This window comes from Gopherus flavomarginatus, chromosome 6, assembly GCF_025201925.1.
Source record: "Gopherus flavomarginatus isolate rGopFla2 chromosome 6, rGopFla2.mat.asm, whole genome shotgun sequence".
Taxonomy (NCBI): Eukaryota; Metazoa; Chordata; order Testudines; family Testudinidae; genus Gopherus; species Gopherus flavomarginatus.
This window is the reverse complement of record NC_066622.1, coordinates 61,883,724-61,906,972: the sequence shown is the minus strand read 5'-3', so window position 1 is coordinate 61,906,972 and position 23,249 is coordinate 61,883,724. Positions and strand designations below refer to the sequence as shown.

General features: G+C 49.8%; 1 long non-coding RNA gene and 1 other non-coding gene across 2 annotated transcripts; both read left to right on the top strand.

The window, feature by feature from the left end:
* LOC127054331 (uncharacterized) lies at window positions 1-1,518 on the top strand. The gene is made up of 3 exons (XR_007775224.1): window positions 1-35; window positions 971-1,114; window positions 1,433-1,518. It is a non-coding gene; the product is annotated as an uncharacterized LOC127054331 (long non-coding RNA).
* Window positions 1,519-3,133: 1,615 nt separating this feature from the next.
* On the top strand, window positions 3,134-3,215 carry TRNAS-GCU (transfer RNA serine (anticodon GCU)). Its single transcript has one exon. It is a non-coding gene; the product is annotated as a tRNA-Ser (tRNA).
* The last annotated feature ends 20,034 nt before the right edge of the window (window positions 3,216-23,249 follow it).

Genomic DNA, 23,249 nt, shown 5'->3' with positions numbered 1-23,249 from the left:
GGGATACACCTATTGAGTCAGCAAGACATGCTGGGGTATGCCTGTGTAATGAAACCTCCAAAGCTTTTCCATGCCATGTGCTGTGAAGCTTGTGTTTGGGACACAGGAAGTACAAGCCACATGGCAAAAGGAATATAAAGCGCAGCTGCATCATCTCCATCTTGTCTTCAATCCCCCTTCCTACCTCTGGAGCAACTTCTCTACAAACTGAACCCTGGAACAAAGGACTGAATGACCCATCCAAGCTATGGATGCGTTCCAGACAGACTTTCAAGCCAGCAACTCACCAATACTGCTAAGAACCTGATATATCCATTTTGGAATGTATCTGACTGCTTTTCCATTTAACTTCTTTCTGTCCTTCTTTCTTTTAAACCTTTAATTTAGATGCTAAAGAATTGTCTGGAAGGATGGAATTTAACTTCATTCTTTCATTCGTTCTTTCTTCTAAACAGTTAGTTTAACTGGTAAAGGACTGGCTGGCAGCATGGTATTTTGGATGAGATCCAAACCTATAGTGACTGGGTAATGTGGCTGACCTTCCACCCACCCACTTCCTGGATCCAATTAGGATCACTCTCCTGCTGCCCTCTGGCCATGCTGTATCACAGTGAGCAGAGTTTTTAAATAACCTCTCACTGTACGGGACCTAGTTGCTGATTAGGAGTCAGAGAACTGTCATGCAATAAAGGGGGCCGTGTGATTTCTTTTTTCAGAGTCTCGTTAACCAGTGTGTGGGATCAGAAGTACAGGTTGTGACTGGTCGGTGAGTTTAACTTCAGTGTTAACCACCAGTTTGGGGAGCATCTGCTCTCCCTTTTTCAGCCTGCTTTGACCTTGGCATTTTCAGTGAGGACTGCCCCAGGCACACCAGGTCACACTAAGCACTGAAGATAAATTAATAGAATGTTTTTTATGATCAAGTTTTATGAAATCAACTTAATTCCTCTGTTTTCTTTCATCTGAGCAGGGTTTCTGGTTTTCCAACGTGATGTGATCTCCCAGCTGGAACAAGGGGAAGAGCCATGGGTCCCAGAGCTCCAGGGTTCAGAGGAAAGAGAGATCCTGAGATCTCCCCGCACAGATGAGGAAACATTAAACCAACTCAGAATCTGTAAATGCGTGAAGGAAACATCTGGGATGCCCTACAAAGCTCTTGGGAAGTCTCTCAGTTCATTATTGTCCATAGCAGGGGTCGCATCAGCAGGGTAAATATAGCTCAAGTCTTCCTATACATCCTAGCAGACACCGGGCAGTAGCTTTCTCCCTTCCCCCTGCGAAGTTGGATGGGATGTAAAGGCTGAATTGATCCCCTCCTCTCTCCTGTTGTGGGGAGCTGAGTTCCTGATTTTTATTTGACCTCTTTCCAGCACTTGTTTTGGTTTGGCCTTCCTCTTTCCATCCCTGTTTGAAGTTTCTGTCTCTATCAGAGCAGGTGATGCAATGACGTGTGAGAAAGAGGAGCAGAATTCTCAGCAGGGAAATGTTGAGCAAGTGGATAAACACAGAGCATTATCGCAAAGAATAAAAAGGAATGTGTCCAGCAGTCACGAGCAGGGAAGATGCTGTGAGGTTCAGCACAGACCAGAAAAAGAGCAGGGAAACCAGCCAGGGGAGAAAATGGATAAATTTATTTCCTGTCAGGGAACTCAGAAGGGCCTTAAGGAAACCAGAATACAGCAGGAAATCTGCAGGGAAAAGCAAAAAAATACATGCGCTGAGTGTGGGAAAAACTTCACTTACAGATCACACCTTTCTCAACATCAGAGAATCCACACAGGGGAGAGGCCCTATGAATGCCATGAGTGTGGAAAACTCTTCACTCAAAGATCAGCCCTTATTAGGCATCAGAGAATCCACAGCAGGGACAGGCCCTACGAATGCCGTGAGTGGGGGAAAACCTTCAATCGCAGCTCACACCTTATTATGCATCAGAGAATCCACACAAGCGAGAGGCCCAGCGAATGCCGTCACCCTGCCTGCACAACACGTAAAGCGGCGAGGTCCACATTACTATAAAGAAAACAGCTAAAGGTGGAAAACCCCCGGCCCCGTGGAACCACCCCCACCTCAGGACTTCCTGGCCCGGTGGAAACACCCCGCCCAGCCCGGCAGAAACAAGCCCTCCTTCCTCAGCACCGCCCCACCAAAACAGCTGTGAGTCAAAAAGGAAGGTTGAGGGTAGGGAGGTGATACTTGATTTTAAATCAACCAGGGGCTCCCAGCTGAAGAGGTGGCTGGGAGCCCTCAGAGTCAAATTAAAGGGCCTGGGGCTTGGTGGCTGGGGGATCCCGGAGCTTTGTGGGGCTGGGGCAGCGATTTAAAGGGCCCAGAGCTGCTGCTGAGAGGAGCCTGAGCTCTTGAAATCCCAGCCCCACTCCATCCGCTGGAGCTGTGGCCGGGATTGAAAGGGCTCTCGGCTGCCTGCAGCCACAGGGATCTCTGAGCCCTTTTGAATCCCGGCAGCAGCTGACATTTAAGGGCTCTGGGCTGCCCGTGGTGGCAGAGAAGTGATTGAGGATGTCACCCTAAACCAGTGGTCCCCAAACATTTCACCCTGTGCCCTCTTATCCATGGCTGTGGCCCCTCAGAAGCCACGGTCGAGAACTGCGGCTGGGAGTGGGGCTGTTGCTTGCTGGGGAGAGGAATGTGGACAGTGGTAAAGGGGTCGACGCCGGGCTGGGAGCCAGAGTCTCAGGCTGAGGGTGGGGTTGGGGAAGAGCTGGGACAGAGTGCTGCTGAGTAGTGTTCCCTCCCTGCCCTCCATAGGGGCTGGCTCAGGCCCTGAGGTGCCTACCCCTCCATCAGGATGCAATAGGTATGTTCTGCTGCCCTTCACTCATACAGGAAGGAGAATAACATTTCATTGCACTCAATCCTAAAGTGATTTGTAACCCACCACCATCCCAAACTGGTCATTTTGGGCAAGCAGCCCCATCATGCTGCATTCCTAGGCAGAGTAGGTGTGTCTATGCAAACATGGTCTGTTCCTGAAGTCTTTCCCCCAGTTCCTCACTAGATGTGAGTGGGGAGCTCATTCAGCCCCTGCTTACGCTTAGTATTTAAAAACTCCATCATATCCCTATCTCTGCCGGCCTTAAATTTCTCATCCTGTCCATTTCCTAACAGCTCAGGTGAGGTGACCGAGTGGTTAAGGTGATGGACTGCTAATCCATTGTGCTTTGCATGCATAGGTTTGAATCCCATCCTCATTAGAGGCATTTGGTCTTCACCCCTCCTTTATAGACAACCATCTCCCCCTTTGGTACAATAACAGCTCTAGCAATGTTGCTTCCTACAAACAAAAACCTTCTGAGAAATTCAGAGCCTCTGTTGCTTTAAATAAAATGTCTAAATCCCACATTTCTAAAATGTTTTTCTCTAGTCCTGTATTTCTTAGCTTTTCTCTCAAAAGGTAACATCCTCATGATCTCCCCCAAACACCCTGGGACCTGCCCAGATTCTTAAAATACCCCCATCCTGAGCAAGGCCTCAACAGTGAACCAGAGCTAGTGTCTAGGCCAAGCTGTTCTGAAGGAGGCAACTCAAACATTTTCTCTCTGCTTCCCTTGGCAAAGTCTGACTGGGAAAAGAAAATCCCCCAAACTGAAAATTTTCTGCTGAAAAACCAATGCTAGTCTGTTTGGGGACTTTGGTTTGAATGTATTATTATTATTCTCTTCTGATTTCTGAATCAATTTTGTCATCCAGGTGTGTTTCCAACTGTTGAGTTGTGGGGAGAGAGGCCAAATCATGATGTCTCTACACTTCTTTCATAGTTCCTTCCAACTTTCTAGAAAGCTCCTTTGCTAGGATGTGAGTCAAGCAGTGCCCAGTGTTGCTGTGTTATCTCGGAGAAGTCTGCATTGTACACAGTTCCTGGGATAGTCCTTGGGAGGGTGGATCCCTTTAATGGGCCAGCAGCGAGTCTGGTTCCTTCATTGTCACACCTGAAAGGCTGGTGGTGGTCATTTCCCAACCTCATAACATATCTCAGTAACACACACAGAGCAAACTTCATAACTTCCCAACCAATGCTACACACACATTCCAACACAATATTAGTGTTCAACACATCAAGATTTCTGAAATGATACCTCACCAGGCAGACGTTGTACAAACCGTATCATCATTATATAAGAGTGGTGAATATGGGGCTTCCAGGTGCTGCTTTGAGCACAGCGTGCCACACCTGGACTGACATTGCAATGGAGACGTACCCGTAGAGTCCATCTCTCCTGGGACAAAGATGGCAGCATGGCTGGCCTGGGTCATCTGACTTGGGCTCATGGAGCTAATGCTGAGGGGCTAAAAACCGTGGTGCAGATATTTGTGTTCACGCTGAAGCCTGGGTTCAGAAATCCTCACCTTCCTGGGGTCTCTGAGGTTGAGCTCAAGCCCATCTGTCTGCACTGTAATGTTATAGTCTTGCAGCCCAAGCCCCGTAACCCTGAGTCAGCTGGCCGGGCTTTGAGACAGGTGCCCTGTGTGTTTTAATCACAGTGTAGACATAACATTAGGATACATCTACAGTGCAATGAAACACCACGGCTGGCCCATGTCAGATTATTCAAGGTCATGCGGTTTGGTCTGTGAAGTTGCATTGTACGTATCTCGGCTCAGCCTCTGTACCCTGCTCTAAGAGCCCAGAAGGTTGGGAGGGAGTTTAGCGAGTGGAAATGGTAAAACCACAGTGAAGTATTACCCTGGACTCATGGCATTTCTCCATCGGTCTGTCTGCTTTGAGAGAGGGACATAAAAATGTCCTGCTGCAGTGGTTATTTCAAAGGGTGGGTTAGGATTTTCATTCTCAAACACGGTGCACAAAGCAAGACTCAATCCTCAGTGTAAATAAACAAGCTACCAACACATCAGGGATTCCAATAACAGCGGCAGGTTTTCTCTGGACACTGAGATTTTTCAAGGAGTTGGTGGCTCCTTTCTTTCCTCATCCTGGAGTAAACTCAGCTTTTTATTCCATCCTTGATGATTCATGGAATAACAGCAGCAGCCTGAAGAAAGAGGAGAGGGAATATCTCACTGCCAGGGGTGAAGGTGGCCACGTCCCCTCTGTTTGACCATTGCCATTGCAGGAGAGAAGTTTTCAGTGGAATTGAATGCCCTGGCTCAGACAAGTGACACAGGAAGATTTTACTCTTCATGGATCCATGCAAAGGAAATTGTGTCTCTGTGTGAAAATGGGGAGGTTAATGAAACACCCACATGGTGGCATCTAAGGCAGAAGGGAACCTTATAGGATTAGAATAGGATAAATTCTCAAGCAACATGTTCCTTTAGTTTGCCCATCTGTCAATTTTGATGATTATCAATGGAAATATTTTGCCATTGGGTTGTGTGTTTACACAAAAATTGACATTTACTAACAAATAAGTAATTCTTCCAAGCCTGCCTAGTCTGCCGGTGCTGAGTTTAGAAGGACAGAGTCACTTTTCCCTGTCCCCGTGCCAGGCCTATGCTCTCCATGCTGCCCACTTTCCGCAATGTTGGGATCCATCCCTGATCTCCCCTCAGACCTCTGCCCCCAACCCCCACTTCTGGGATCCCCTCCCGACACTGTACAAATGCCCTGCTTCTAGGATCCCTCCCCCTTGCCCTTCCTCCCCTCTGAGCAAAAGCTCTGCATTATTCCCACACTGGGAATTGAACCCCAGACCACCTGGGTGAAAACCAGGAATCCAGATCACTAAACCACATGGGACTGAGATTGTGCTGTTGGTCTACTCAGTCAACCCGTCATGAGAGCAGCAGCACCACCAAGCAGGGATTGCACACAGGGCTGCACTAACCCTTCAGGTGCTGAGGTTTTCCCTCTGTCCATTCCCAGTGCCTGTGATCAGGAAATAGACATCAGGGCTCCCAGGTGCTGCACAGACCATGACTGAGATCAGGACCCCACATTGCACTAGGTGCTGTACAATCCCTGGCCAACATTGGGACACCCACGGGGTTCCCCTCAATTTCCATGAGCCTCTGCTGCCCAACTTCTTCTGACTCCCTCTGGCTCACCCCCCCCGCAAAAAACCCACCTTTCCAAACAGTCCTCCTTTCCCTGCCCCCTAATTTTGCTTTCACGCCCTGGGACCATCTCCTCTCTTCGTCCCTCCTCTCCCCCCGAGGTGAGCAGAGATGGAGGCTACTTCAGCCAGCAGAGTCAGCCCCAGCGACCCGCCCGGGGCAGTGTTTGCAGACACAGGGAGGGAGCAGCTGGGAGTGGGGGGTACTGGGAAGAAGGAGGCAGGAGAACAAAGCCCAGAGCGTGGGGGCGGGGCTCTGGCACTGCCTGGGGCAGGGCAGCTCCTTGGGGCGGGGCTCTGGCACAGGCAATGGGCGGGGCAGCTCCTGAGGGAGGGGCTCTGGCACAGGCAAGGGATGGGGCAGCTCCTGGGGGCGGGGCTCTGGGGGCAGTGGGATGTTAGGTCAGCTGCTTCCCCCTCCCTGCTCCTGCGGGGGCTGAGTGAGTCCCCCCCCAAACAGCCTCAGGGGTCGGGGTGGGCGGGGGTGCGGGGCCAGCAGCAGCACAGCCTGCCCCGCTTCCCTGGGCTGCCCCGCACACCTCGGGCTGATGGCTCTGCCATGGCATCCTCATGAATTGCTGCTCCCTGCTCGCCAGGCTCGGCTTCGGCCACAGCAGCATCGGGTGCCCCAGGGAGCCCAGCTAGGCTGGGGCTGGGGGCAGTGGAAGGTTAGGGGAAGAGGAAGCTCCAGATAGTGGCAGAAGGGGCGGGGGAGGGGAGAGAAGCCGAGCTTCTCCTCCCCCCGAGTCAGGGAGGAGAAGCCCCGGACTGGACTGGAGCCACGCTGGGTAGGGGAGGGGGGAGGAGAAGCCCTGGGCCCCTGCAGGAGCTGCAGTTGGGGGAGGGAGGGGGAGAAGCACCAAGCTGGGGAAGAGGAGGAGAAGCCACGCTGGGTTGGTGTTATATCCTTGGGTGCAGCTAGTTTAGGAAGAAATCACTTGAGGCCAGACAGCAGACAGTTAACAAAACTACCATTTATTTACAGACATAGAGCTCGACTAACAGGCTGAAGCTGGCTGGGCTATCCCCTAATAATCTAACTCAGTTGCCATAGGAAGAAAAGCCATGACAACCAAATACACAACATTTTCCTCCCCAGCTAATAAGAACACCTCCCCTAAATAAAACACACACTAGACTAGAGGCAACAAAGAATCTTGTGGCACCTTATAGACTAACAGACGTTTTGGAGCATAAGCTTTCGTGGGTGAATAACCACTTCGTCAGATGCATGTAGTGGAAAGTTCCAGGGGCAGGTATATATATGCAGGCAAGCTAGAGATAATGAGGCAGTTCAGTCAGGGAGGATGAGGCCCTGTTCTAGCAGTTGAGGTGTGAAAACCAAGGGAGGAGAAACTGGTTTTGTAATTGCCAAGCCATTCACAGTCTTTGTTTAATCCTGAGCTGATGATGTCAAATTTGCAGATGAACTGAAGCTCAGCAGTTTCTCTTTGAAGTCTGGTCCTGAAGTTTTTTTGCTGCAGGATGGCCACCTTAAGGTCTGCTATAGTGTGGCCAGGGAGGTTGAAGTGTTCTCCTACAGGTTTTTGTATATTGCCATTCCTAATATCTGATTTGTGTCCGTTCACCCTTTTCCGTAGCGACTGTCCAGTTTGGCCTATGTACATAGCAGAGGGGCATTGCTGGCATATGATGGCAGGTGAATGAACCGGTGATGATGTGGCTGATCTGGTTAGGTCCTGTGATGGTGTCACTGGTGTAGATATGTGGGCAGAGTTGGCATTGAGGTTTGTTGCATGGATTGGTTCCTGAGCTAGAGTTACTATGGAGCAGTGCGGGTACTGGTGAGAATATGTTTCAGGTTGGCAGGTTGCCTGTGAGGGAGGACTGGCCTGCCACCCAAGGCCTGTGAAAGTGTGCGATCATTGTCCAGGATGCGTTGTAGATCCCTGATGATGCGTCGGAGAGGTTTTACCTGGGGACTGTATGTGATGGCCAGTGGAGTCCTGCTGGTTTCTTTCTTGGGTTTGTCTTGCAGTAGGAGGCTGCTGGGTACAGCAGAGAAACTGCTGAGCTTCAGTTCATCTGCAAATTTGACACCATCAGCTCAGGATTAAACAAAGACTGTGAATGGCTTGCCAATTACAAAACCAGTTTCTCCTCCCTTGGTTTTACACCTCAACTGCTAGAACAGGGCCTCATCCTCCCTGATTGAACTGCCTCATTATCTCTAGCTTGCGGGCATATATATACCTGCCCCTGGAACTTTCCACTACATGCATCTGACGAAGTGAGTATTCACCCACGAATGCTCATGCTCCAAAACGTCTTTTAGTCTATAAGGTGGCACAGGATTCTTTGCTGCTTTTACAGATCCAGACTAACATGGCTACCCCTCTGATACTAGACTAGAGAAGGAGGGTAGACTGCCTCCATTCCAGGCTAAACCCCAGGGATTATTTTGTCCCATAACTGTGGGTTCACTCTAGCTAAAGATCCAGCCGATGAGGAGGCCTTCTGTCTCTAGGTGGATTACGGCAAACTTCTGGTGTTGTTGCACCCAAAAGTACCATGGGCTTAGGGTCTGCAGCACGAACAGGTGAGGAGGTGGTATCAGCTCATGCTGGGCAAAGGGGTATCTCAGCCGCTGGCAGTAAGGTAGGAGAACAGTCAGGAATAGGTGATTCGTGAGTCAGTGTCTGACCAGAAGAGGTGAAGTCACACCACTCAACTGCAGATGTGTCTGAGGACTGGCATGATCTGGCAACAGCTGATCTACATGTCGCCGCCAGGTAAGATCCTCTGCAGTCTGAACTGTGTAGGAAACAGGTCCTGTTTGAGTGATGATCGTGGCAGGGACCCATTTAGCTCCAGAAGTATAATTCCAAGCCAAAACTGGCTTTCCCAGGCAAAAGGTTAGGTCTTTTGCTCTGGGTGCACGTCTGATGACTTGATGTTGCTGCTGATGTTGCACAATTTGTCAGGGTTCAGAAGGTTTCAGCAGATCAAAGCAAGTGCACAGCTGTCGTCCCATCATTAGAAAGGCCGGGGATGCCTGGGTGGTAGCATGAGGTGTGTTTCTGTAGGAAAGTAAGAAGGTATCCAGACGCTTTTGATTGGAGTGTTGTCCCCTTGCTGATTTCAAAGCGTGTTTCATTGTCTGCAGAAATCTTTCAGCTAATCCATTGGTAGATGGATGATATGGTGCTGACGTGATGTGGTGTATCCCATTTGCCTTCATAAAATTTTGAGACCCCTGAGAGACGAACTGCAGTCCGTTGTCGCTCACAAGTTGTTCTGGGAGACCAAAACGACTAAAGAGTCCCTGTAGTTTTTGGACAGTACTCTCTGCAGTAGTGGACTGCATTATAGAGGCTTCTGGCCATTTAGAATGGGCATCTACTGCCACCAAGAGCATGCTTCCTTCAAGGGGGCCAGCAAAGTCAATGTGAATACGTTGCCACGGGTTTTCAGGCCAGTCTCATGGGTGTAGGGGTGCCCACTGGGGTGCATTCCTCATACTCTGACATGACATACAAGCTTTTGCTTTCTCTTCAATAGCACTGTCCAATCCAGGCTACCAAAAATAGCTTTGTGCAATTTCCTTCATGTGCACTATTCCACAGTGACTGGAATGTAGCTGTTCTAACATCTGTGATCTCAGTGGTGGTGGAATAATGACACGTCTCCCCCACAACAAACAACCAGATTGGACCGATAACTCCGTCCTCCTGGACATGTAGGTAACAAGGTCGGATGAGACCGGAAAGGTTTGTCGAGATTTTCCATGCATCACCAGGTCCAAAATTTGGGACAATACTGGGCCAACACGAGTTGCCTTCTTTATCTGAGTAGCAGTGATGGGTGTATTCTATACCTGATCAAAGTAGAAGATTTCCTTTTGGGCACTATCTTGATGTTTGATCGGCAAAGGCAACCTTGAGAGGCCATCTGCATTGCCCTGCAGAGTGGATTTCCGATATTTAATTTTATAAGTGTGTGCTGAAAGTAACAATGCCCAACGTTGCATACAACTAGCAGCTAATGGGGGAATGCCTGTGTAGGGTCCAAAAATTGACGTCAGAGGTCGATGGTCTGTGAGAAGAGTAAACTTTCACCCAAACAGGTACTGATGAAACTTCCGAATTCCAGAAACAATTCATAATGCCTCACGTTCGATTTGGGAGTAGTTAGTTTTTGCTTTGCTTAGAGTGCATGAAGCAAAAGCAATAGGTCTGTCTTCTCCAGAAGGCATAATGTGTGACAGGACTGCTCCCATTCCATAAAGGGAGGCATCGCAGGCAATTGTAGGGGTAAGGATGGATCAAAGTGCGTTAGAACTTCAGAATTTAGCAGTGCATCCTTAGCTTTGTTAAATGCAACATCACAGGCTTCAGTCCACTTCCAGGCCTTGTTCTGCCCCAGGAGCTCATGAAGTGGTTTTAGCAGTGTGGCTAACTGTGAGATGAACTTTCCATAATAGTTCAGTAGTCCTAGAAATGAGTGCAGCTGGCTTACATTTCAAGGTGGGGGAGCCTCTACCATAGCTTTAACTTTTGCAGGGGTCTTATGAAAACCTGCAGAATCAATGATGCATCCCAAATATTCAACAGAGAGCTTGAAGAATTCACACTTGTCTTTGCGAAGTCATAGGCCATACTCTTCCAGTCTTTGTAGGGTAGCCTCTAAATTCTTTAAGTGATCCTCTTCATTCCTTCCAGTGACCAGGATATCATCCAGATAGCACTGAACTCCTGACAAGCCACACAAGATCTGGTCCATAGCCCTCTGGAACAGGGCGGGAGCAGACATTATTTTGAAGGGTAGGCGACAGTATCGATAAAGCCCCTTATGAGTCACAATAGTCAACAGATCTTAGGACTTGTAATCGACATGCATCTGTAAATATGCTTGACTCAGATCAATCTTACTGAACTTTTGTACCCGAGCCAGGCCTGCGAAGAGGTCATCTATGCAGGGAAGAGGGTATTGCTCTGCACACAACACTGGGTTGACAGTGACTTTAAAATCACCGCAAATCCGGAGAGAGCCATCTTTCTTCACTATTGGAACGATAGGAGTGGCCCATGAACTATGGGTAACTGGTGTTAGGACTCCATTGGTGACCAGGCACTCCAGGTCTGTTTCGACTTTTGGCCTGATGGCATATGGCACAGTACAGGCTTTCAGATATTTTGATGGACTATCAGGTTTAATGTTCAATGTCACAGTGATTCCCTTCATACTTCCCAAATCATCTCCAAAAACAGCAGCATGTTTCCTTAGTATAGGGGTTAGACTGGTTTCTTCTTTAGTCATCCGGTGCACTTCTGCCCAGGTCAGCTGAATCTGCCCAAGCCAAGACCTACTCATTAAGGCTGGGTAGTTACCTCTCACCACAAACAGTGGCAATTTAGCAGCCTGTCCATTGAGCTCCACCTTAACATCACTAGTGCCCAACATGGGCACAGCTTCTCCCGTATACCTCTTCAGAACAGTTTTTGTTGCCTTAAGCAGAAGATGCTGTAGGTTTTCTTTATACACAGTTTCAGAGACCAGCGAGATGGCTGCACCGGTGTCCAGTTCCGTGCGTATAGGTTTGCCATCCAATAACGGGGTTACCCCGTATTCACGTGAGCCCACCGCCAAAGACAAAACATACAGTGGCACTTCCGCTTGCGATGAGATGTCACCTTGATCATCCTGGGTCTGCTCTAGGGTATGCAGGGTTCCTCTTTTTGTCGGCCAGACCACAGGCCTCTCGTTCTTTTGTTTACAGGCACACTCAATGTGTCCCTTTTTGCCACAGTGTCGACACACCAGGTCCTTACACCAGCATTCTGATGCCTGGTGACCCGGCTTACCACAGCGGTAACGTTCCTGACTCTGCACAGTTTTGTGGGTAGGTTCTTGTGACACTTTTTGCAGCCTAGGGGATGCACCGATGTATTGCACCTCCCTTGTAGCCAGTTCCATGGATACAGCAATATCAACAGCCTTCTGTAATGTAAGCTGAGCCTCTGTCAATAGGCGCTTCCATGTAGCTTCTCTGTAGAGGCCACACACTAACCTGTCACGCAGGGCATCATTTAACATCTCTTTAAATTCACAGTGTTCTGCTAGCTTTTTTAAAATTGCTACAAATTGTACAACTCTTTCATCTTCTTTTTGGTCTCTTTTGTGGAACCGATATCTTTCATTAACTACCAGTGGTTTTGGGGAAAAATGAGACCCCAGGATTTCCACCATATCACTGTAAGATTTAGTCTCAGGCTTAAGAGGGTATAGTAAGCTGCGTAGCAGGGAGTAGGTTTTAGCTCCTACAACACTTAATAATATGGGCACCTTCTTCTCTTCTGTAATGTCATTTGCAATAACAAAAAGCTCAAAACACTCAGTATACGCAGGCCGCTGCTCTATATTCTCATCAAAAGGTTCCAGTGGCCCGGTCACAGTAGCCATGATTTTTAGTTTCACTTTCTGTACCTTGACTTCTACTTCCTTGTGTTGCTGGAGCAGCACCAGAATCCCATCCTCGTCGCCACTTGTTATATCCTTGGGGGCAGCCGGTTTAGGAAGAAATCACTTGAGGCCAGACAGCAGACAGGTAACAAAACTACCATTTATTTACAGACACAGAGCTAACCCAACCGGCCGAAGCTGGCTGGGCTAACCCCTAATAATCTAACTAAGTTGCCATGGGAACAAAAAACATGACAACCAAATACAGAACAGTGGGCACCCTGCTGTGTGGGAGGGATCACGGTAACCCAGAGTCAGGGCTGGAACAGGCCCCTGATTGAGGGGGTAGCTGCATGGTTTACAGCGCCCTGATGTTTCAGACAATGTGTCTCTCCCAAAGCCTCAGATCTGCATCCCCAGAAGGCTCCTGCGCTGCCTCCCCTCCTTTCACCTTCTACAGCAAGGAGCAGCAGCAAGGGTCAGGGATGAGCCATAGGCACTAGGTGGGGGGCAGAGGCTTCAGGAGCCCAGAGTGTTTGCCAGTCTGGGCATTTTGGCTGAGACCTCAGGGACACATTGTGAGTCAGAATCCCAGGCATCTGTATGAAAGGAGCATAAGGACGTAAGAGCAGCCAGACTGGGTCAGACTGGGTCCATCTCGCCCAGTATCCTGTGTTCCCATAGCGGCCAAAGCCAGGTGACCCAGAGGGAATGAACAGAACAGGTAATCATCAAGTGACCTATCCCCTGTCACCCGCTCCCAGCAAACAGAGACTAGGGACACCTTCCCTGCCCATCCTGGCTCAGAGCATGTCCTCCATGAATCGATTTAGCTCTTTTTCTGAGCCCTGTTATAGTCTTGACCTTCACAACATCCTCTGGCAAGGAGTTCCGCAGGTTGACTGTGTATTGTGTGAAAAAATACTTCCTTTTGTTTGTTTTAAACGTGCTGCCTATTAATTTTATTTGGTGACCCCAAGTTCTTGTGTTATGAGAAGGAATAAGTAACACTTCCTTATTTACTTTCTCCACATCAGCCATGATTTTATAGACCTCTATCATATCCTCCATTAGTCATCTTTTCTCCAAGATGAAAAGTCCCAGTCTTATTATTCTCTCCTCAGATGGCAGACACTCCATACTCCTTTCTGAACCTTTTCCAATTCCAATACATCTTTTCTGAGATGGGGTGACCGTATCTGCATGCAGCATTCAAGATGTGGGCGTACCATGGATTTATACAGTGGCAATAAGATTTTCTCTCTTATTTTCTATCCCTTTCCTAATGACTCTCAACATTCTGTTCGCTTTTTGACGGCTGCTCCACATTGAGTGGATGTTTGCAGAGAACTATCCACAGTGACTCCAAGATCTCTCACTTGAGTTGCAACAGCTATTTGACATCCCATCGTTTTATATGTAGAGCTGGGATTATGTTTGCCAATGTGCATCACTTTGCATTCATCAGCATTGAATTTCATCTGCCATTTTGTTGCCCTTTCACCCAGTTTTGTGAAATCTCTTATTAACTCCTCACAGGCTGCTTTGCATTTAACTATCCTCAGCAGTTTTGGATCATCTGCAAATTTTGTCACCTCGCTGTTTAGCAGATCATTTATCAATATGTTGACTAGTTCTGGTCCCAGTACAGACACCACTAGTTACCTGTTTGCATCCTGAAAACTGACCATTTATTTCTACCCTTTGTTTCCTAGCTTTTAACCAGTTATTGATCCACGTGAGGACCTTCCAGAGGTGAAAGTAAGTCAGTCCAGTCCAGTATGGCATACCGGCAAGAGCGGGTACGCTGTGCCAGCCTGGCCCGGCTTCCCCAGGCTGGTGATTTAAAGGGCCCAGGGCTCCCTGCAGTGGCCGGATCCCCGGGCCCTTTAAATCGTCTCCCCAGCCCCCCTGCTGGAGCCCCGGGGAGCAAATCACTGCCGTGGATGCTGCTCTCTCCTGCCCTACGAACACAGAGCAGGGGCGGTGGGAGCTTCCTTACAGTTGGGGGGGGGCACCGTTGTCTGAACTGTGGCACTCCCATGACACCCCTTCCTCAAGGACCCACACTCACACCACCCCTCCCCCGAGGCCACACCCACAGAACACCTCTTCCCCCCCTAAGACTCCACCCTTCCCCCCACTCCATCACTGGTCCTAACAGCTGGTAAACAGTGGTGGAGCCACAGCCCTCTAACCCCGTTTCAGCACCCCTGACACAGAGCTAAGCAGGCAGCAGTGTGTGTGTGTATTTGTGTGACAGAGGATGCTGTGCTGACCTGAGCCAGTGAGGGAAGCAGGGGCTGATGTTGCGGCTGTCTCCCTCCCCCTGCCTCAGGATTGGTTCCTTGCAGCAGCTGTCTGGACTTAGAGACAGTGTGCCCACACACTCACTCTCCCCCTACACACGCAAACACACTCTCTACCCCACCAGGCACATTGCAGTTGAAAAGGAGCTGGCAATCTAGTAGGATTCCCATGGAACAATGGGATAGAGAAACCTGCATCATGTGATGCTGTACCAGCCATGAGGTCTTGCAAACCCTTCCCAAAACACCTGCAGCCAGTTGCACAGCTACCCACAATGCACTGCTCTCTGTGGCCATCCAAGATTCTAGCCTGGATGTGCTCTGGTGACACAAGGGGCATAGTGTGGACATGCAACAGCTGTTTAATTAAAACACTGTAAAGCCACATTACCCAATAGTGTAGACATAGCTTGAGAGTGAGACAAGACCCAGGTCTCTTGAAACTAAAGAACCACAACTTCCCCCATAGTTGACAGGATTTGAACCTGTGCAGGGAAACCCCAATGGATTACTCATCCATTACCTTAACCACTCAGCTATAAGTACTTGCTTGAGATGGGTCTCTCACTACACTCTAGTTCTGTTCTCAATCTGTGATCAATTCCAGTTGTTCCCTCAGACCAGCTTCCACAACACACACACTGCTGTGCCATTGTGTAAGTGTGTCCATGGCTGAACTGCAAGAATTCCTGCTCATTTCCCTTCTGGCTGGAGCATGAGGAGGGTGTTTTTGTGGTCAATTACGTTCCTGTAGATTGTTGTCCATTTCCTGCCTTGATCATTCAGACAGTTCCTTTACTCATAGACTCATAGACGCATAGGTCAGAAGGGACCAATCTGATCATCTAGTCTGACCTCCTGCACAAGGCAGGCCACAGAACCCCACCCATCCAATTTTATAACAACCCCTATCCCAGGACCGAGTTATTGAAATCCTCAAAAATGGTTTGAAGACCTCAAGCTGCAGAGAAACCACCAGCAAGCGACCCATGCCTCACGCTGCAGGGGAAGGCGAAAAACCTCCAGGGCACCTGCCAATCCGCCCTGGAGGAAAATTCCTTCCCGACCCCAAATATGGCGATCAGCCTAACCCTGAGCATGTGGGCAAGAGTCACCAGCTAGCACCCAAGAAGGAATTCTCAGCAGTAACTCAGTACCCATCGCATCCAACATCTCCCCGCAGACCATTGAGCAGACCTGTCTGGTGGTTATTCAAGATCAATTGCCCAAATTAACGATCCTATCATAACATCCCCTCCATATACTTATCAAGCTTTGTCTTAAAGCCAGGAAAGTCTTTTGCCCCCACTACTTCCCTCGGAAGGCTATTCCAGAACTTCACTCCCCTAATGGTCAGAAACCTTCGTCTAATTTCAAGTCTAAACTTCCTAATATCCAGTTTATACCCATTCGTCCTCGTGTCTACATTAGCACTAAACTTAAATAATTCCCCTCCCTCCCTAACGTTAACCCCCTTGATATATTTATATAGAGCGAGCATATCCCCCCTCAGCCTTCTTTTTGCCAGGCTAAACAAGCCAAGCTCTTTGAGTCTCCTTTCATAAGGCAGTTTTTCCATTCCTCGGATCATCCTTGTAGCCCGTCTCTGAACCTGTTCCAGTTTGAATTCATCCTTCTTGAACATGGGACACCAGAACTGCACACAGTATTCCAGATGGGGTCTCACCAACACCTTATATAACGGTACTAACACATCCTTATCCTTGCAGGAAATACCCCGCCTGATGCATCCCAAAATCGCATTTGCTTTTTTAACAGCCGTATCACATTGGCGACTCATAGTCATCCTGCTATCAACCAGTACCCCAAGGTCCTTCTCCTCCTCCGTCGCTTCCAACTGATGCGCCCCCAACGTATATCCAAAATTCTTATTATTAATTCCTAAATGCATGACCTTGCACTTTTCACTATTGTATTTCATCCTATTTCTATTACTCCAGTTTACAAGGTGGTTCAGATCTTCCTGAATAGTATCCCTGTCCTTCTCCGTGTTAGCAATACCCCCCAGCTTCGTGTCATCCACAAACTTTATTAGCACATTCCCATTTACCATCATATCCCCAGCACATCAGGGATTGCAATAGCAGAGGGTAGGTTTTCTCCTGGGCACTGAGCTTTGCAAGGGGATTGGTGGCTCCTTTCTTCCTCACCCTGGAGTAAACTCAGCTATTTATTCCATCCTTGATGTTTCAGGGAATAACAAGAGATGACAGAGGAAAGAGGTGGACAGGGCGGGTCTTAGGGGAGGGGCAGAGAGGTGTGGGTGGTGGACAGGGCAGGTCAGTGGAGAGGGTAGAGAGGTGTGAGTGCTGGGCAGGGTGGATCTCAGAGGAGAAACAGAGAGGCGCAAGTCGTGGGCTGGGCTGGTCTTAGGGGAGGGGGCAGAGAGGTTTGGGCAGGGTGAGTCTCAGGGGAAGGCCAGAGAGGTGGGGGCAGCAGACAGGCCTTGGGGTAGGGGGTGGAGAGGCACAAGGAGGCCTTTGGGCAGGAGAGGAGCAAGCGAAAGGGGCATCTTACTTGGTCCACTGCCGACTGCCCTGCCTCTCTGTGGGATTCTGCTTCCCCCTTCCCCACGAACTGCTCAGCTCGGTCCACCAGCTGCTGTGCTCCACCAGCCAACCTGTGATCTATTCCAGCTGTCCCTAAAAACTGCTCAGCTCACCTCACTGCATGGGCCACTCCAACCATCCAGCAAACTACTTCTTTCCATCAGCTGTTCTGCTCTGCAATATAGTTTCAGACTCCCCCACTAGCTAGCACAACTATTTAACAAATTCAACTCAGGAATCTACAACTTCAAGTCTTAGGAGACTCAAAAATCAGCTCTGCTATTCAACTGCTAAAAGAGAAGAAAGTGTAATTGGTGTTTCTGGTTCATCGAAGGAGCCCACTCCCTTGTCTAGCGAGTGCCACTCAATTGATGGTGAGAATCTCTGTCTCAAAGCAGTTTCACAGTTCCTCATCCACACAATCAGGGTGACAACACCCTACATTTCACACCCCAACAACACCCCAAATAAACTGGGGATATCACAGCTGCCAAAGCAACCATCCCAGGCTGCCGTGGCTGTGTCAGGCGGGGTGGGTGTGCCTATGCAAACACGATCAGTCCCTGAAATTCGTTTCCACACTTGCCATAATTCACCACCAGATGTCAGGGTAGAGTTCATCCTGCTTCTGCTTACATAGGTATCTGTGCCCCCCCACAAGCCCCTAACCCAACCGGGACCCATCTAGCCTGGATAAAGGTATCTGTGCTCCCCGCAAACCTCTAAGCCCCCCAGGGGACCCACAAGCCCAGATGTAGGCATCTGTAGGCCCACACACCCCCTAAGACCCACAGGACCCCTCCAGCCTGTAGGTAGGTATCTGTGACCCCCAGACCCCCACAAAGACCCTTGGGACCACTACAGCATGGATGTTTGTATCTGTGACCCCCACAAACCTCCTAAGCTAGCCAGGGCACCGTACAATTGGGACATAGGTATCTGTTCCCCCCCCAACACACCTAATCCCCCCCAGGACCCCTCCAGCCTAAACATAGGTATCTCTGACCCAACGAATCTCCTAAGCCACAACGGGACCCTTCCAGCATGGACATAGGTATCTGTGCTCCCACAACCCTCCTAAGACCGCCAAAACCCCTCCAGCCTAGATGCAGGTATCTGTGTCCCCCACAAACCCCCTAGGCCATGATGGGACCTCTCCAGCCTCGACATAGCTATCTGAGCTCCCCACAACCCCCCTAATCCCTCCGGAACCCCTCTAGCCTAGACGCAGGTGTCTGTGACCAACACGAACCCCAGAAGGCCCTCAGGACTCCTCTTGCCTGGATGAAGGTATCTGTTCCCCCACAACCCCATAAGATCCCCCCTCAGGATCCCTATAGCCTGGAGGTAGGTATGTGTGCACCCTCACGAACCCAGTGATCCTCCCAGCGACACCTCCAGCATGCACATAGATATCTGTACCCCAAAATGCCCTAAAGCAACCCTGGGACCACTACAGCCTCGAAATAGGTATCTGTGCCCCCCCCCACAACTCCCTAATACTGCCAGAACTCCTCCAGCCTGGATGTAGATATTTGTGACCTCCAGGAACCCCCTAAGCCCTCCCCAGGACTTCTGCAGCCTGGACATAGGTATCTCTGCCCCCCACCAAACTCCTAAGACCTCCGGAGACCCCTCCAGCCTGAACTTAGGTATCTGTGCCCCCCACAACCCCACTAAGCCCCTCAGGGACCTAAACAGCCAGGACATTGGTATCTGTACCCCATATAGACTCCAGAAGCCCCCCCAGGACACTCCAGTTTGCATATAGGTATATGTGCCCCTCAGAAACCCACTAATCCCCCAGAAACCCCTACAGCCTAGACGTAGGTATTTGTACCCCCACAACTCCCCTAACCCCCCAGGGACATCTACAATCTGGACGTAGATCTCTGTGCCCATCATGAAACCTCTAACCCCCCCGGGACCGATTCAGCCTGGACATACGTATCTCTGCCCACCCGAACCCCTAAGACCTCCTGCTACCCCTGCAGCCTGGACTTAGGTATCTTGGGCCCCCACAAATCTCCTAAGACTCCTAGGATGCCTCCAGCCTAGATGTAGGTATCTATGGCCCCATTAACCCCCTAAGCCCCCCGGTACCACTACAGCCTGGATGTAGGAATATGTGCCCCCCACGATCCCCCTAAGGACCCCAAGAGCCTGGAGATTGGTATCTGTGTCCCCCCAAAACTCTCTAAGCCCCCCAGGGACCCGTACGGCCTGGACTTAGGTATCTGTGCACCCAAGGCTGCTAAGATCCCCCAGATCCCTACAGCGTGGATGTAGGTGTGACGGTGCTGCCCGTGGGAGCCAGCTGAGGCCACTCAATCAGGGTGAACTGCAAACAAAACAGGGCAAACAAATCTCAAATGCTGCTGGTTATTTCAATACTTAGATTTACCAATCCAGCACAAAACAGCTTTTGTAGTACCTCACTGGTTACTTACAAGTTTAAACCACGCAGTTCCCTTAAAGTACCCAGCCTCAGGCCTCCGTCCAGACACACCTGTCAGATATGATGGAGTACAGCAGTTGGCAGGAGAGCACTCGATGTGTTGCATCTACACTAGACGCAATATATCGACCCCCGCTGGATCAATCGCTGTCCACCGATTCGGCAGCTGGTATAGACATACCCCGAGTATCTGGAGATTGGAAGTGAATCCTGGAGGGGGACACATTGAAGGAACTCAGGGGTTAAGGTGCCTCTATTGTCAGCTGTCAGGGCTGCTGTGGCTCAGAGGAGGGTGCTTGACTCCTGGCAGGCCTAGGCACCACAAACTTGGGAGGCAGGAGAAGTGAAGCATCCATGGCGTACTCGGGGTACTCATGCTCAGAGCAGGGGTGAGCTGGGGCAAGGGGGAGTGCCACAGGGCAGAGCGGGGAGATTGCCACTAGAGGGGCACCTCAGGGAGAAGGGGGGGGAGCTGCCACTGGTGGGGCGCCTCAGGGCGGGGGTGCAGGAGGGGAGGGCGCAAGAATGAAGTTTCGCCTAGGGCATGAAACATCCTTGCACCGGCCCTGCCCCATTCCCTGCCTGCAGCCAGCCCTGCACCCCCTGCCCTGCCCTGCCTGCAGCCAGCCTCTGTCTCCAGCCAGCCCTGCACCTTCTGCCCTGCCCACACAGCCGCATCCTCCCTGCCCTGCCTGCAGTCAGCCCTGCAGCCAGCCCGACATATCCCCTGCCCTGTCTCCAGCCAACTCCTGCCACACCCCCCTGTGGCCCTGCCCAAAGCCAGACAGCCCCAACACACCCCCAGCCTGCACCAGCCCTGCACGCCCTGTCTGCAGCCAGCCCCGCACCCCCTGCCCTGTCTCCAGCCAACCTCTGATGCACCCCCCGCCTGAGGCCAGCCAGCCCAGCATCCCTTGCCCTGCCTGCAGCCAGACCCTACCTCTAGCTAACTCCATGTCCACTGGTGCCCTGCAGTTCCCAGGGCAGTAACCCTGCACATCTGCTTCAATGATGGGGGCAGGGAGCAGCTGGGACCCACACATGTGCACACCCTAGGGTGACCAGACAGCAAATACGAAAAATAGGGACGGGGTGGGGGGTAATAGGATCCCAAATAAGAAAAAGACCCCAAAATTGGAACTGTCCCTATAAAATCGGAACATCTGGTCACCCTAGCACACCCCCAGGACTCCTGAGTTCCATTGCTGGGTTTCCTGTTGGTTCCACTCCTGGTTGTTTTCCTTTTCCTGGGGGACTTCGGGCAAGTTTCATACTTTCCCGCTATTGGAAAGTGCTGGGAGAATCTCCCAGCCAAAGCTGCTCTGACAGTGCTAAGCAGAATCTGACCATTCAAGGGAGGAGATCACTGCCCAGGAGGAGTGTTTGGCTCTGGGGTTTCACTTCAGCCCAGTGTAGAGAGAGGGGCCCAACCATGGAGTTTGGCTCAAGAAGACCAAGTCTCCAATTTGTTAAGGGCGTTTTGAATTCCAGTCCTGTGCTCCTAAGTGCTTGATGTCAGCTACAAATTTTAGAAGCATGGTCTCCACTGCATTTTACAAATCATTCATGAAAATATTGAATAGTACCGAACCGTGGACTGATCCCTGCCGGACCCACTAGGTACACCCTCTCCGTTGGACAGCCAGATCTGGAGAAGGGCTTCTGGAGTCTGGGCTTTCAACCAGCTCTGCACCCACATTACACTGATAGCAGCTGGACTGCATTTCCCTCATTCGCTTGTGAGAATGTCCTGCGGGACTGTGTGAAAAGCCTTAGTAACCCCAAGCTAGATCCCATCTACTGTTTACCCACCTCCACCAGGCCCGGAACCCTGCCAAAGAAGGAAAGAGGATTCGTTTGGAATGATTTGTTCTTGACAAATCCATGCTCACTAGTCCTAAGAACCAAATGATCCTGTAGGTGCTGCTGACAAACTGAGTGTTTAAGAATGTATAGCAGGATCTCTCCAGCTGTGGCAGTGAGGCTATCTAGTCTGTAAGTCCCAGGGGTCTCTTTTTTCCCCTTTTAGAGAAAGGTCCTGTCTTGTTTATGGATGGGAAAATGTTCTTTTTCAGGGATCTCAGACGACAACTGGGACAGAACACCTGGTTTGTTAAGGCCACAAAAATGGAGGAAGGAACCTCTTCTCTCATGCTGGCAAAGAACCCCAGATACCTAAAAGACAGGAACTCACATCCCTGAATGGGCTTTAAAAAAGGCACTGGTTAAAGATTGGCCTCGACCATTTCTCGTTTCCACAGACTAGACATTTTAGCAAACTTTAGAATTCCTTGGTGCTGAACACTGTGAAACTCCCCTTTCTCTTTTACAGAGGGCTTTAACGCCCCTTATCTCACTCAGGCTCACAACTGACCGGAGTTCGAGAACTGTCCCTGTTCCCATTGGACTGATGGGAGGAGCCTGAGGTCCAGAGAAGGGAAGTGACCTACCCAAGCGCCTACACAGCAAAGCGCTGGCAGAGCCAGAAAGAGAAGCCACCAGTCCCGACTCCTGTTCTAACAGACAGTAAACCACCCCCGAGGAAGGGATAAAGCCCAGGAATCGAGATGGTGGAGAAATTTCATTCAAACCGATTCTGTCTGAAAATCCCATTCAGACTAAACCAGCTTGATTCTCAGAATTAAAACAAGTGGGATGAAAGTTCTTTGCAAAAATATTGTGTTGCAAAACAAAAGCATCTCCTGTTCGTTACAGTGTGTTAAATTGTCTCCTTGCACACAATGAGGAGACACTTAGAACTCAAACATTAGATAAGATGCTTCAGTCTGAGCTAAGTCGTTGCTGCTCTTAACAATTTCAAAATAAAAAAATACAAATAAAATAGACTATTTCAGCTATTCTATTATGTGTTAATCTGCTCTGAGTAAACGTGATACGACACCTCATATTATGCCCTACTCCTAGTGACGCTCTCCAATAGATTCCCATCCTCCATCCACCGTGAGGTAGGTAAGAGCGGATCATTATTATCCCTACTTGAAAGAGGGAGAAGCTAAGGCTGAGAAGGGAGAATTGAATTGTCTTAGGTCACACAGACAGGCAGTGGCAGAGTTGGGAATAGGACCCAAGAGCCCTGATTTTTAAACTAACCATCGGATCTTGAATTTCAGACACTGAATGACCTGAATAAAGTGCTCTCAGATGAGCTCCAGACCAACAACAGTGCACAGTAATTATTCAGCAAGTATTTCAGGAGAACTTCAGTGTTAGAGAGAATCATGAACTGCTCAGAGACCATTAATGCAGAGAAGCAGCAAAATTCATCAAACATAGAACTGGTTATGACTTATTACCTTGGTCTTAAAAGAGACCAACAAGGACCTGAGTCTCCTTCCTGTCAATAACCCCTTGCTCAGCCAATCAGGGTAGAGACTGAGGCTGAAGGTTCTCATCAGAGATCCCAAAAGATGGCCCATTTCACTGCTGGGGATCA